Source organism: Ixodes scapularis, unplaced genomic scaffold, assembly GCF_016920785.2.
Source record: "Ixodes scapularis isolate PalLabHiFi unplaced genomic scaffold, ASM1692078v2 PGA_scaffold9__187_contigs__length_104089568, whole genome shotgun sequence".
NCBI classification, from domain to species: Eukaryota; Metazoa; Arthropoda; class Arachnida; order Ixodida; family Ixodidae; genus Ixodes; species Ixodes scapularis.
The window spans coordinates 6,807,128-6,822,069 of record NW_024609884.1 but is presented as its reverse complement, the minus strand read 5'-3'; the positions used below and the strand labels follow the sequence as shown (position 1 = coordinate 6,822,069).

The 14,942-nt window shown below is 44.4% G+C and overlaps 1 protein-coding gene across 2 annotated transcripts in view; it reads left to right on the top strand.

Moving 5' to 3' along the window:
• Positions 1 to 14,942, top strand: part of LOC8040654 (hemicentin-2) — a 381,503-nt gene that overhangs the window by 62,187 nt on the left and 304,374 nt on the right. The window lies entirely within an intron of this gene.

Genomic DNA, 14,942 nt, shown 5'->3' with positions numbered 1-14,942 from the left:
AGCCGTCATCTGCATCGTCATTGCTTTGGCTAATGAGCTGCGCTTCTCTCGGCCGGCTTGGGGAGGATCAAAGACCGATCGTGATCCAATTTGGCCCGGCCTGCCTAGATTGGGGCGGCGAGTGCTCGCCGGGACCTCGGCCAGAAGTGGGCCAGGGATTCTCGCATCAAGCGCTGCTTGCTACCTTCGGTTGCCCGGGAGGATGGATGGCGATACGAACGGCGTTCGCTTGATTTGCTGCTGCCCTTAGTGGATCACTTAGGGAATTAGACCCGGGGTTCAAGCAGCCTGAGCTGCAACAAGCTTATCTCGTGGGTGCGTCTTAGGAAATCCTCGAGTGACGATTTGTTGCATCCGATCCCGCTGGTTAGTCTCGTGTAGGCATCATTTCAGGGTAGTGCCCCCCCCCCTCTCCCCTTTTTATTTTCTTTTTACGTAGGCGGGCACTAAAACGACTATCTCGTTTCTGCTTTTATTTCTCTGCTTCGAAAAGCGTACCTGCTGCGCAACTGCTCGTGAAACAGAGACCCGTTGAAAGTATCGTAAGCTCATTGTCGAAAGTTATGGTTCAACTTTATATTAACTTTCTTGGAAAAAGTGAACTTTCTAAATCGTTTTCGTTAAAGGGTAACTGCAAAGAAAAAAAAGTTTTTTTTTTTTTTCTTTTAAACAGCCTATATGGGACAAGCATGTCACAAAACGAATCTTTCTCGAAAAACAAAATTTTTTTCTAGCAATATTTGCACCACAGGACGTAATTTAGTCGGAGTCACAACTTCTCCACATTTGAAACTCCCGCTCTTTCGACGCGCACGGAGTGGCTGTTATACGTCACTCCGTGACGTATAGCACCCACTGCGTGGCGTACAATACCAAATTTGTAGCGCGCGATATAAAACGGGCGAAATAGCCACAAACTAAGATCAGTATCGCGCAATAAATATTGGTGTAAAAATATTTGTTTTTGGCGGAAAAATTGTTTTGTGACATGCTTGTCCCAATTAGGCTGTTTAAAAATACACTTTTTTTTCTTTGCAGTTACCCTTTAAGAGACAGGAATAGGAGACAAATCTAGCAAAATAAAGATTAAAAAAAGAAAAAAAAAAATTAGTTCAATATTTACGCCGCGGAACGCATTTTGAGTCATGAGCGATTCCTAGGCATACTTGTATTTCGGAACGTCGACTCGGAATATGCACATATCTCAGGATCGCTCCTAGAGGCACTGAACTCGCAAAAATATTTTAAGTCGTGAATTGCACACGGCCGGAGGTCGGAAAGCAAAATTTCCCCGAATAATTCATTTTTTTAGCACGACAGTTACGTCACGAGTGTAATTTTGAGTAAATGCCAATTCCTAAAAGGGCTTAACTCTCAGTACGTTGGCCCAAAAGAGAAGCACTAAACAAAAGCACGTCGCATAACTAAAACGAGCCCCGCGACGTTCCTTTTGCGCTAAAATTCTTTGCTTTTTTAGGAAAGTTTTCTTTTTTGCACACGTGTTTTATCTAGGCAGTTAACAAAAAAATATTGGACGCTTAATGTCTTTTGAAGCGTCACGGCAGTCGTGGGTGAGAGCGCATAGCTTCAGAAGCTGTCATGTTCCATTTGTGACTGCAGTGAACTGTTTTAAATTTCTATTTGCTCTTACAATTTTTTTTTGTCCATCATGTTTGAAAATGGTCCATGTTGTCGCGAATAATCGACTACCTATTTTGCCATCGACGTGCTTTAATCGCTTAGTTTTGACAAAGATTTATTACGGAGCGGGACGGTATATGATTAGAGATGGTGCAGTTCATTCCGGGCCAAGCCAAACTTCTCAGCACGTGGTGTGCGAAACATCAAGCTGTCAAAAGGAGGCCGCAATATAAGGTTTCGCTGGGAGTTTTTGGTAGACGATACCGAGGTTTACAAATCTCCAGCGCAGCTTTAATACAATAGCAACTCTACGTGCTTAATCTCGACACTTTGGAAAGCGACCAAAGAACGCATTATAGGGGCCATGAAACGATTTTTCTACTTTCGCTAAATACTGCTCAGAATCGCTCCCTAACGTTAATAACCGAATAAACTTGTCTAATACCCCTCTCAGACGGGCAAGTAAATGTCATTTTGAACGAATGTCATTCACCGCTCGGCGAATCAGCTCGGGATGCTGGTTCTGCAAGTGGCGAGTGCACGCGCAGCATGGCGTATTAAACGCGCGGGCTGGCCGAGCTGTAATGTCATTTTGCTTAAATCTTATTTAACGTGCCCGTCTGACAGGGGTATTAGTTTTTCTTTCTAAGCAATGGCAGTCGGTAATAAAAGTTAGAGAAGCATGAGTATCGTTCATCCCTTCAACTCGGAGCCAGAACAAGCGGCCACGTGACCTGGTGCTTATCCTATACCGCCAACGTTAATCATAGCCACGCGCTGCAGGGTCGGCAAAGTCGAAAACGCGTGCTGATTTTCAGGCATTCTCATCACCCTAGTGGTTGGACACGAGCCACTACCCGAATGTCCACCGAGGCACTGATTGTCACAAGCCGAAGATGAGTGCTCACGCAGTTCTCGTGTCCCATTCATGAGCCGCGCTCGACTGTCGCCAGGTGGTTGGTTTTGATCCCACAATTACGTCATCAAGCTTTGCGAAGGCAAGACTGAAAGAAATAGATCCCCTTTATCCTCGCAATTTCACCGCGACCAAGAAGCTTTTGAATCAGTGACTGTCCGTGCAAGTATACTTCGGCCACACTAGGACCATGCAGTACGCCTTTGAAGAGTTATAAACATACCAACCCGATATCGCTTCATGGCCCCTTTAAATTGAGAAACATTGAAGCACAAAACAATCGCGCTTTCTGCGGCTCAGTCATATCACGTAGATACGGGCTCCCACCCCTGTCCTTCACAATGTCATGTGCGACAACGTAACCTATGAATTTGTATGTTTATTATTATATTTCCCAGATTCTGCTTACCTTTAATAATTTCACTGTAGTTTTTTTTTTTAATTTTACAAAAGAATTACACATAAAGGACAGAACACGGACAGCACATCTTCTTCGGGGTCACGCAGCCCTGAGGTTTCTGGGCAGTTCGTGAACCCAACCAAACGTTGAATGTCCACACAGCCGGAATCCTTTGAGCAAATGCGCGCTCGAACTAGGATGAGCACACTCGTTAACTTCTAAGCGCCTTGGCGCTTGTGATAAAAACTGCAGATAGAAGACCACTTGCCGTGGCAAATTAATAGCTTCGTGGCAATCCGATATATTATTATTCATAATATTACTGAAATATTCGGCATGCTTCATAGCCAATTGAATTTAGCTCGATTGCAGGCTTGTTATTTCTATAGCCCTTGACAGTTGCGGAACTATAATGAGATGCTAGCAACTCTTGGCAAGTTGCGACACTCTAAGAAATGCCTGCGCGTCTACTTACCCGCAAAAAAACTCAGAGCCAATCTCTGCGATCTGCGAAATCAGCTCAGCGAATGATGAGGCGAAACATCCGTCTAGACCTCAATATTAAGTCTGCGCTGTGGCATTACGCAATGCAAGCATGACGCTTTGCTTTACGTAATGCAACCGCGCAAACTTACTTCTTATGTCTAAACGGATGTTCCATCTCATCATTCGCTGAGCCGATTTCGTAGATCGCAGAGATTGGTCCTTTGAGTGTTTTGCGTGTAAGTACACGCGCAGGCATTTCTTAGAGCGTATGGTGAAACATGTTTTTCTTGTCTCTAAGCCGCACCGCACAGTCATGTACTATATTACAAAGTCCGTAGTCTCTGCCGTAGACTATTGCCCCCAAGCCTTTTGGGTGTTTTAATGTTCTTTGATCTTTAACCACCGCCCCTTCAAAAGAAAGGAAGACGCCCAATTACCGGGGGAAAAAAATATCAATCGAGCGGATTTCTAGATGTACTGTTCTGCTGGTTTTCTTCTTTTTTTTTTCCATTTTTCCTTGGTTACCTGTCTGCTAAGATTGTTAGACGGGCGGCCTGCCGTCAAACCCCGTCCTTTATGTTTCTGCTCCTGATGAACTCCTTGGAGTCTCGTCCTCGGTCGCGAGGCAGCCGGAGTCGCCTAATTACTTCGGAGAAGATATTCGGCTCTGCGTTTGACAGTGCTGTTCGGACATCGTAGTATGCAGCACCAAAACTGCGCACTAAAACATTTGCGATGGAAGCTTCGTGTAGGCACGGCACACAAAAGATAACTTCTTTTGCTTTTTATTTTTCGACAATGTCAAAGCATTTATGAAGGAATGCGCGTTTCATTTCGAATTCCTCTCGAATAACTACGTTTCGGAACGTTCAAAGTAAACGTTGCGTTTACTTTGAACGATTCAAAGCTTGCGTATTTCTGAAGATATGAGGTCGGAACAATAAAACGTAGTATTATAAGGGCTTCCTTAACAAGTCACCGCATGCCGATCTAAACATATATGTTACTTTAAAATGCGGGCACAGATTACCATTAGTCCAAATTAACAATTCGTCAGTACCATGCAGACAAACAAAACTTGAGAGCTTCCTGCTCTTCCTTCCGAAACAACAAAGCTTGGATGGGGGTATAGTTGGTTGTTCATCGATGTTTTTAAACTGCGCTGCCAGGAGGACAAGGGCAAAAACTGAGTAGACGAGAGAATGACGACACGAGTGCGAGAAGCGCTTCACGTATTGCTATTCCCTCGTCTCTGTTCGTGTCTTTGTCCTCCTGGCAGTGAAGTTTAGAACCCTTTTTGACACAACTTTCGTTCTTCGGTTAAACTCGAACCTTCGCACATTCTTCCTCCCACGTAATAATCTAATCTTGCCTAATGCGCATATGTTTGGTAAATGCTCTAGGGCATATTTTCAGCCCGCCATTCGCCGAGATCCGTCCGTATAAATTGCAGCAATCGGCTTTTGAAAGTGTTTTGTGGGAAAGACGACGCAGTGGATTGCTAAGAAAGTCGAGTAGCTTCGAAAAGGCAGGGGGCGTGTCAATTGCCGATCGTCTTTGGATAACTGCGCAGCCAATGATATACGCGCCGATGGGAACGTCGAAGACCCAATCACGAAGCAAGAAGCGGGAACACGTTGAGCCCTCCGTCTCTGAAGGTGGCGGTGGCACCGCACATCTAAAGTATCCGCGATAAAAACAACCTCTCATTTCGAAAAAAAAAAAAAATTGCGGTGGCTTAGCTCGGCTATGCCAGGATATACGTAGCGTGAGCTTATGCGCACAAAATGAGAGGCGCTATATATCAAGCGGCTCCGGTGCAGCGTCAGACTTGGCTACTGCGCAACGCAGGCGCACAGCTGGGCACGCGGCGGCGCCAGTGCGTCTGCCGCGGCTATGACGTCACTCCTCTGGAATGCGCAGACCGGCGAGGAGGCGGCTCCGGCGCGCCACCTGTGCGGCGTGTGACGTCACTGCTCCTTGCGCATGTGCAGCACGGAGCACGGCTCATTATGCGAGCCGCGCGAAACTGCTTAACCTCGGCTAGTGTAGCTCACGTTACAAACGTATCCTGCCAGGATTTATTTAACAAGTTCTATCACTATAGCCTAACACAGTTTATTTGAACGCAACTACCTTTAGAGTCATAGCGTGCCAATCATATCAAACTAACGATGGGCATACCCCACTGGCACTCATCACGTTTTTTTTATAAATCAAACCGCCTTCCCGCACTCCTCGTCGGTATAACCGTGAGCACCTAATTTAAAGATGCTCTTTGTGATCTTATCTCGTGCTGTTATTACCTGTATGGTTATTACGTGTTTACCTGCCTATTCTGTTTATGTTTTTGGGTTATTCTGTTTTTGTGTGGGTTATTTAGATGTTCTAGCTCACTCTTGTCTGTGATGCCTTCTAGTCGTGGGGGAATAAATAAACTGACTCCATTGCGGGTTGACCCGACCGCTTGGCTGCTGGGATAACGCGACGTTTATAAAATATTGCATACAACGCTTTCCCGATCGGCGGAAACACAATATTTTCAATGTTGGTGGCAGCAATTAAGGTATCGGTATCTGATTAAGGACGCCTGTTTTCTTCGCGGTATTTAGAAGTTAAGGTGCGAGTTGGTGAAGCGGAGAGCAAGTCGTCTGTTTCTTGGGCAGGACTTGCGGTGACGTGAGAACAACGCCGAACTCTGATCGGTTCTGATTGAAAGGACAATGGGTAGACTTCAATGCTAGATGCCTAAAGGTCTACCCACTATTTCTTTCAATCAGCCAATAAGAGCTCGGTGCTCTGACATCATCGCAGCCTCTGTGGAAGAGGCAGAAGTTGCGCTTCGCATTCATGCTAACTGCCCCTTCTTCTCTGAACGACGCGGAACCCCCGCCCCCAGTTTATTCGTAAAGCAACCACCTGTGAACACCAAGCTCTGCTCCCGTTAACAAAATAGCTATACCGTTTCGTGCTTTCGAGCGAGGAAGAGAGAAAAATATCGATTAAGAGCTGATACTGATATCGCTTTCCTGCTAATCTATTAGCGCCGAGATGTTTCGATGGCGCCCTCTTATGGTGTTCGTTCGTGACGTCACAACCGAAATTTTCCTCATAGAGACGTCAAGAGTCGTAATCTGTGATTACTTATCATCAGTTGCGAACTACAAGTTTGATGATATATGTCGAAATAGCGAGCTTGGATTCATCGCATCGTTCAGCCAACGTCGTCACAGTTGACACCCCTGACATTGCGCTGATTTCCGTCGATGAAAGAAAAAATTCGTCCAGATAAAGACGTCACAGTATAAGCGTTTGGCCAATCGCGAATCGCGACCACAGCGACGCTTTTCCGTCACGCACGTCGCTAACACGACGCTTCACGAGAACGACCAAACGTAGAAACACCAAGAACGGCTCTATTTTTCAACGCGAGAGCCGAAAAGCCCGAATAGATGGGGGCCCTTCGCAGAGTCCTGCACAACTCTCCAAAAATCCCCGCTATCGCGGGTGGCCCTCGTTTCGCGAGCCTGCTCTACCTCCCTGTCTGCGGACTCGGCGGTTTCAGCCCAGGGCTCGGGGCCAGCAGCGCAGGCGGTGCATGCAGTTCGGGCCCGCGCCGAAGCAGCGGCCCTTCCGACCGATCGTCCGTCTCGTCTCGCAAAACGCGTTTTCGGAAGAAAAAAACAAACAAAAACAAAAACGGAAGGATTCCCGCCTTCCATTTTAGACGTCAATTACAGAAAACGATTCGTTCACCTCCACAGCGCGCGCCATTCGGATATTCGGGCAATCGCGCACCGTCTTTCTCCGGGCTGCGGATACCGGCGGGCATCGTGAGACGGCGCCCCACTTAGGGCGGGCTGACGGCCCCGGAGGAGAGGGAATAATTAATGGCGTTCGGTTTGAAGGTCTTTCCGTTATGTCGGATGCAGCAACGGGTTCGAGGAGGGACCCGGCTTCATGGCCGGTGCATTGGGCAGCCCTTGGAAAAGGGACGCTTTGCTTCCACTGATGCCGCTCGCTTGAACCGGAACGTACGGGCTCGGACGAGATTTTCCTTGCGGCATTAGAGCGCTCGTCGTCTGGAAGAAAAAAAAAAAGAAGATGCGGGTTCTTTGTCGTTGAGTCTCAACTCTACAAGAGTGAAGAGTGTAACTTCGGGGAAACTTGTGTGGTATGAAATGAAATCTTGAATTTTTTTCTCATCTATACTTTGCCATTACCCTCAGTACGACAGCATTTTTTTTTTGTTATTTGTTAATTGTAAGCATGTCGCGTCATCTCCGTTTCTAGCTTATATAGTCTAGGTATGTCTAGGTATCAACGCTTCTATTGTCATAACGCTTCTTGCTCTGCAGTCAAAACGTGTTGTTTGTGGCTAAGCCTGACCACTTGAAGTTGCCATCCTTGTTTCTGTCACTTGAGGCAGAGGTTGCGATACTGCCACCTTATTTGTATATCATATTGCTAAAAGGGAAAATGCCTGAAGTTCTTATCCTAGATGATCTATTGGGGTAAATAGTTATAGACTTAAAGCAGGTATAGACGACGAGCGTCCAGAAGCTTTTACAAGTCCAGGAGTTGGCGTGCTCTGCTTTTGGAATGAGGGCAACTCACTGGCCTGAGGACCCGTGATTCAGACCAAGGGTTTTATTTAGAAGAACGTCTGCCAATCAGGTGCAGATAAGCAAAGAGTCAGTACTCTTTAAAAAGTATAATTTTAAAGGATTTTATTTGAGTAGTCCTGAAACGTACCTAGTATATTATAAAGTTCATATACGCGATCTCTCGTTGGCTATAGATTCCGCTCGGCCCAATCAACCACAAGAACCGGTAATTGCTATTATATTGGACCTCTCCGACGCTGATCAACCACTGCCTTACTCATTTCCTTCTCTGCTTTTTTTTTTTTTTTTTTTTTTTTGACCCCTTGCATTTGGCGGTTTATCTTTACTCACGCTTTTATAAGCATGGAATGCTCCAAAACGGACGCCCCTACATTCTTAATCTGGGGCCGGATATTAGGCGGTTACAACCGTGACAAATTAGATCCAACTTGTCACGGGTATAACGGGTCTCTTATCCGTCCCGTAATACCCAGCCTGATATATTCGGGCCCTTAAAGATGGACAATTATATCCGGCCTGCTGTATCGGCCCGTTGTATATACGGCCTGCTGTATACGGCCCTCTTGATCCAACTTGTCATGGCTTCATCCGGCCCTTTTCCAGGCGGCCCTTTTTTAAACGGCCCTTCCTAGTGACTCAAGATGTCCGTGCGGCTACCTTTTCGCAAAGCACTCAATGAGCCAATCACTGCGATCAACAAGAGGAGTTCGTCTATTGACGAGGTCGAAAATGTTTCGGCGAAAAAATAAAGCCTGCGATAGGGCACTGAGTATGTCCTGTTATACGAAACGTGATGCCCATACTCACATATCGGACTCCATTTTTAAGGAAAACATATTTTCGCCCTCATCATGAGCCGTGCTCTTCTTGTATAGACCTGACTGGCTTTTTGAGTGCTCGGCAGGAAATTAAGTGCAGTGGCATAATTTTAGTGCGCTCAGATCTCTTCAGTCGGCTTTTTAAACACTTCAAAAAGTATAGTCGTGTTGTAAGCAAAGGCAAGACACGCGTTATCAGTTAGAAAAACAATGCGCCAATAGCTTAATAATTTATTTATTTTTAATTCCCATGATCGGGTGGAGTTGCAATTAATCCATTCTGTACTTAAAATTGTATTGAACCTATCACGTACAAAAATCTATATGCAAAGTTATGTACATTCCACCACTTATACAATATAGCAAACATCATTAATATGCCAGTTGCCTGAGTGATATCAGCAGCAAATAAACCAAAATATCTGAAATAATAATTTTAAAAAGTGACAGCAGCTTAAGTGATTAAACATAAACAGTATAATCTCGATGTATGGTCAGGGATTTGATATTCATAAAATGTACACTCAAACGGCCGACCTAACACAAGAGATATAAAATGCATCAGTGAAAGAGCATCTTGTAGCTTAGTATTAGTACATTACATTAACATTGTTATCTAAACGCAAAACAGATACGCGCCGTTACCCCAAATTAAATATTTTCAGCACTTATGTCCGGATTTTACATTTTTCTAGCCGTCAACATCGCCGTGTTCCAAAATAAGGCTGCGACATTTTGTGTAAATAACACTAAACTAACTCTAATAACAACAAAAACGAATGAAATTAAGATTGACGTTTATTTTTAGAGAAATAAAAGTTGCGTATCTCTAATATGAATACTCTAAAATATATACAAAGGTTTCGTTACCGAAATGGGCAAGTACGCGCATTTATTTTCTATTACAAACTACTCGAATTATTTATATTTTTGGGGGAAAACAGGAGATTTCCATATTTACGAGACATAACTGCACCACGTTAAGTACGTAAATATTTCGTACTAAATATTGTGAAGGCGTTTTTTTCAGACTCCAGTGAACTGGGTCAACAGTCATAAGTAATAAAAACGTTTAATATACGCGGACTTTAAATACATACTGTAGCTAATTCTCCATGCAATCACCGCGTATGTTTAAACACCTATCAAGTTATCATAACGTGACACAAGCTTTTGATTGCCTTCCTGAGAGAAGGTTGAAAAATTGGCTAACCACTTCTCAGTAATTCAGTCAGGCGTCTACAAGACCGTGATTCACCGTGATTGAAGACCGGCATGTCACTCATCAGAATTGACTTTACACTCCTTGTTGACCATACAAATTACTGCGCTAAAATCAACAATCTCATTTGAATTCATTTTACTAAGATTTCTATAAGCATGTTTGAAAGGCCACACTCTAAAAAAATGCCCGTGCGTCTACTTTCCCGCACAACACTCGGGGAGCCAATCACCGCAACTTACGGAGGCAGCTCAGCGAATGATGATGCTGAAACATATGTTTAGATAGACCAAAAAAACGCAGCCTGCGTTGATACATTAACCAATGCAAGCGTGACGTTTTGAATTGCCTAATGTCACAACTCAGACTGCGTTCTTTGGTCTAAACATATGTTTCGGCATCGTCATTCGCTGAGCTGGCTCCGCAAGTTGAGGTGATTGTCTCTCCGAGTGTTGTGCACGAAAGTAGACGCACAGAATTTTTTTAAAGTGCCGCAGGGCCAGAGATAGTGTCAAAAGTTAATCCCCAAATAATATTTGAAAATTTAAAAAAAAATATATTTATATTTATTTCGTGCGAACTCTACCGGTTAAACACAAAATAATCATTTTCACAATGACTTCATCAAGGGGCGTAAGAGGTTATAAAATATACAATAAAGCAGCAGTCGCAGTGCAAATTAATATTGAGACTCATAAGTTCAATTAGGGCATCACGTTGCTTAACACTAAATTAATCGCTATAAAAAATACAAGTTTTGGAAGGTTTTGTATGGTGTCACCATTGCATCTGCCCTTTTCATTCCGATCTAGAAAATGTATTTATTTCAGGCACCGGAAATTCTCCAAACAGCCGCAATAGATCCTCATAATTTCTCCACACAATCGCGCCTCTCATCGACTGCATGAAACAAAATTAGAAATGCCGGCAAAATGTAAAATACGGTTTTGTTATCTTCCCAGTGACACAGATATGACTGCAAATAAATTTCAGTGGAAGTAAGCGGAGGCGAGAACCAACCCTAATGCCATACCAAACTCAGCAGCAAGGGCAAAAGCCCGTGCTCGAGACAATCGGAATTACGGTTGTGTACTATGCTACCGAGACACTTAGTATCACCGTGGAAATCGCAGTGTTGTATTCAATAAAACTTCGTCGCAAATTCACGCAATTACTTTACGTAATTTTTGGTTTCTGCATCGTCCAGGAGTTGCCCCTCTTAGCGGCATAAAGTTTTCGGTGCCGCTCTCCGATATCTAGAAAGCCGGCGAGTGTTTGTGACCTCCGGCTCGAGCTCGCGGCAGGCCTCATCAGGACCGCCATCGGTTCGCCAAGCTATAGGTTGCCAAAAATAATAGCTACGCATACAAAAAAAAAAAAAAAAATGTGTCGATTAAATCTCGAAAGGTGTTTCGATGAAACAAACGCTGGCAACTTTCCATAAAATCGACTATCGACAAAACGTCGCAGCGTCGATATAACAATCTCTTGATAAAACGACGTTCATCGAACTGATTGCCACCGGTTCCGAGTCGCCAATACAAGGCGATCGCCGGGAGAACAAACCCAAAATAGGAGCCGGTAGGAGCACCACACACAATCATTACGTCCCAAAAAAGCAGCTAGAGGCGTACTTACAAAATTAATGTAAGATCCATTGGTGGATCCTTAGGAAATGCGTTAGCATGACCCTTGGCAAACGGCACACACGTCCCCCTTGGGAAACGCTAACACTGACCCCTGCACTTTTCTCTTTTGACTTCCCCTTTTGCTTCCTTTATTTTTTTCCTGTCTTTTTTTTGCCTCGTTACGGGGTCAGTGTTAGCGTTTCCCAAAAAGGGACATGTGTGGCGCTTCCCAAGGGTCATGCTAATGCATTCCCTAATGATTCACCACTAGACCTTTTTTTAATTTTTTTTCAGGCGAAGCGGGCTCGCCGAGCCTGCTTCGCCTCAGCCCCTGTCGCACGCAGACCCGCGTCGGCTTGCTGCTTCTTGCGCCGCATTTCGGCCAGCCGAGCTAGGCGCTGCTTCCGCTCCTCTGTCTCGTTCGACCGCCTTTCACGCTTAGCAGCGGCATCCGCTGCCTGACGCTGCTTTCGCTGTTCACCGGTTTCCCGCGCGCCCATTGGCTTCCGCCCCGTGACGTCACCCCCCTCTCCCCTTTGCCCTTCATTACTCTCCTCCTCTCTACACTGCGCGCTTCCGTTTCCACTGACGACGTCAGGTTTTCCCTGTCAAGTACGTAATAATGCTAACGCGATAAAAAATATATAAAAAATACAGCCCCTTCAAAGGTGTAACCCAACATAAAGCCGACTGGGACATCACAACTCGTCGTTGTGCAAAATACCCCGACTGGGTACCAGGACATCTCGTCATTGTGCAATAAGAGGCCAGAAAAAAAAAGAACTTTCGTCCAGGCGTTATAACAGAATTATCTGCGTATATATAATATATCTTAACGAAACGCGGGACTAATTTACCATCGCCTTGTTTGTTCTTACACACAAACCACATATACGATTAGTTGTGATTTTTGTCGATTTCTGTTTCTGTCAACCACCTAAGACCTCATGGTGTTCTCTGTCAATATTTTCTTTTATACATGTGTATGTGTGCTGCTGCATATTGACGGTTCCCAATGACGCAGCAGATGCAGGCCCCGGGAGATAACGGGTAGGAGAGAAGGAGGGTGCGATGCCTGGGAACCCAGAGCATTATATAGGGCGAAAATAAGGGCACGACATTGCCCGAAATTGTTTGAATGACATTGGGAGTGTTGATTGACAGCTCTTGTGATCAACCACTAGCCACGAATATTCCCCTATCGGGGGCAATGAGCTTAACTTATACCTTCCCAGCAGAATTTCTAGGTAAGGATGTACTCAAGTATTTCATTTCAGCACGCTAGAGTTGAAGTTTGCGAAAAGGCAACGCGCGTGACGTTCTCGTCATGGTGACATTGAGAATGCTCTCCATCTTTCTTTGGATTGCAGTCGCAGACACTGTTCATATATATTTATTTTGACAAAATATGGTGGGTACAGTGTGAGTACAGATCTATGGCGGTCGCGTGCAGTTCACTTCAGAGGAACTTCTGGCAGGGCACGCCCAGTTAAAACAGTATGACAAGATGAAAAGGTCGTCCAAAACGGTATGGAACAGAAATGAAAAACACATACATAAAAAGCAAATGATGAAGATGATAGTTCTTTAGCGAAATATCCCAGTTTTTTATGATCCACCTTAACACAACACAGAAGCCGCTGATACACCTCAGCAGGTGTATCAGAAGCTATACAGAAGCCGCTGATACACCTCGGCAGGCACAGTATAGCCAATTCAGTCACTCACTCCATTGGCAGACAGCAAAAAAGGCCGAAGCCTCAGCGGAGTGAACGAAGCGTCGACCAATCAGTCCGCAGAGGCCCTCGCCTTCGTCACCGCTCTAAGTAATGAAAGCGTAGCGAACGCCCGGGAGTGCCGCTCTCTAAACGTGATACGTGACCTTTGTTTTTTTCATGTTTAATTGTTAAAGATTTTAAAGAAAGAAAAAGCAAAACTCGTGCGAAAAGTTAATCATATCTAGAACACGACTAAAATCAAATTATCAAAAGAACAATGTCGTAGAGTCATATCCCGTGACGCCAAGTATTCTGAAAGAAAAACAATTCGTATAACATAATTACTAAAAAAAACGGCATATCTCTGACGTTGTAAATATATGTTTATGTCGTTTGTTAATATTCCCGAGATAACAAGATATATTACAAAAATCCCCGTAAATATGTGATAGTGACTAAGCAATCGATTTGTGAATTTCCACATTTAAATAAAATAAATGAAAAATAAAACGCTCCATGTTTCAAAAAATGCATAATCATCGGCAATGACGGCCCAGCGTCAACTGTTCGTTGTTACCTTGATGTTGCAGGAAATTTGTGCACCACGTTTTTGTTGAATAAATAATCAGAAATAAATGAAATATTTAAAAATTAATTATTAAGTGTGTAAATAAACAAATATGCAGGTATGTAAAATAAATACATAAGAATATAGATTAACATATTATTAAATTGTCGTTTTAGAAGGGACGAGAAATTAAAAACAAGGGTTTTGCAGAATATTTTGGTCTTCTGCCGGATGGATGGATGGATGATAACGGCTGTACCCTTTGTAACGGGTGGTAGCTTACGCCACCTAGCCTAAAAACAATAACAAAATCCCGATTTCCCCTTCCCATCTATTGCGTTTCTCTAAGTATCATCAGGTCATGAAGACGATCGCCAGGCAGACCTCCCGGGGATCGGGCAAAAAAACTTTAAAAAAAATAAATAACCCCGCCACCTCCTCCCCCCGGCGAGGGAGTCGCCATTTTCTTCAGGTCGAACCTTGTTGGCGTCGCATAACACCCGACCCACTGGGGGGCAGGGTTGAGACTTTGGACCAGATCCATGCGGGAAGATTTTTCTCTGCTCTGCCTGTCCCCTAGCTGTGCTAGTTAGTTGTACTTAGTTCGATTTTCCCTAGATTATTTCCACCAGCACTCCAGCTCCTCTTCGTTGCCTCTACTCTTTTATAATCCACCCGTCCATCTTCTCCAGAGAAACCGAGGGCCACCGGTACGTCTGTCGCCCCTTCGGGAAGGGCAGGACTGAGCTCCTTACATTTTATAATCACATGGTCAATTGTTTCGGTCTCCTCCTTACATACTGCGCAAATTGTATCTGTGCTTTCAAATTTGGCCCTATACGTTTTTGTTCTTAAGACTCCCGTCCTCGCGTCAAACAGCAGAGCTCTCCCTTTCGAATTGCTGATTTTCCCTGCAT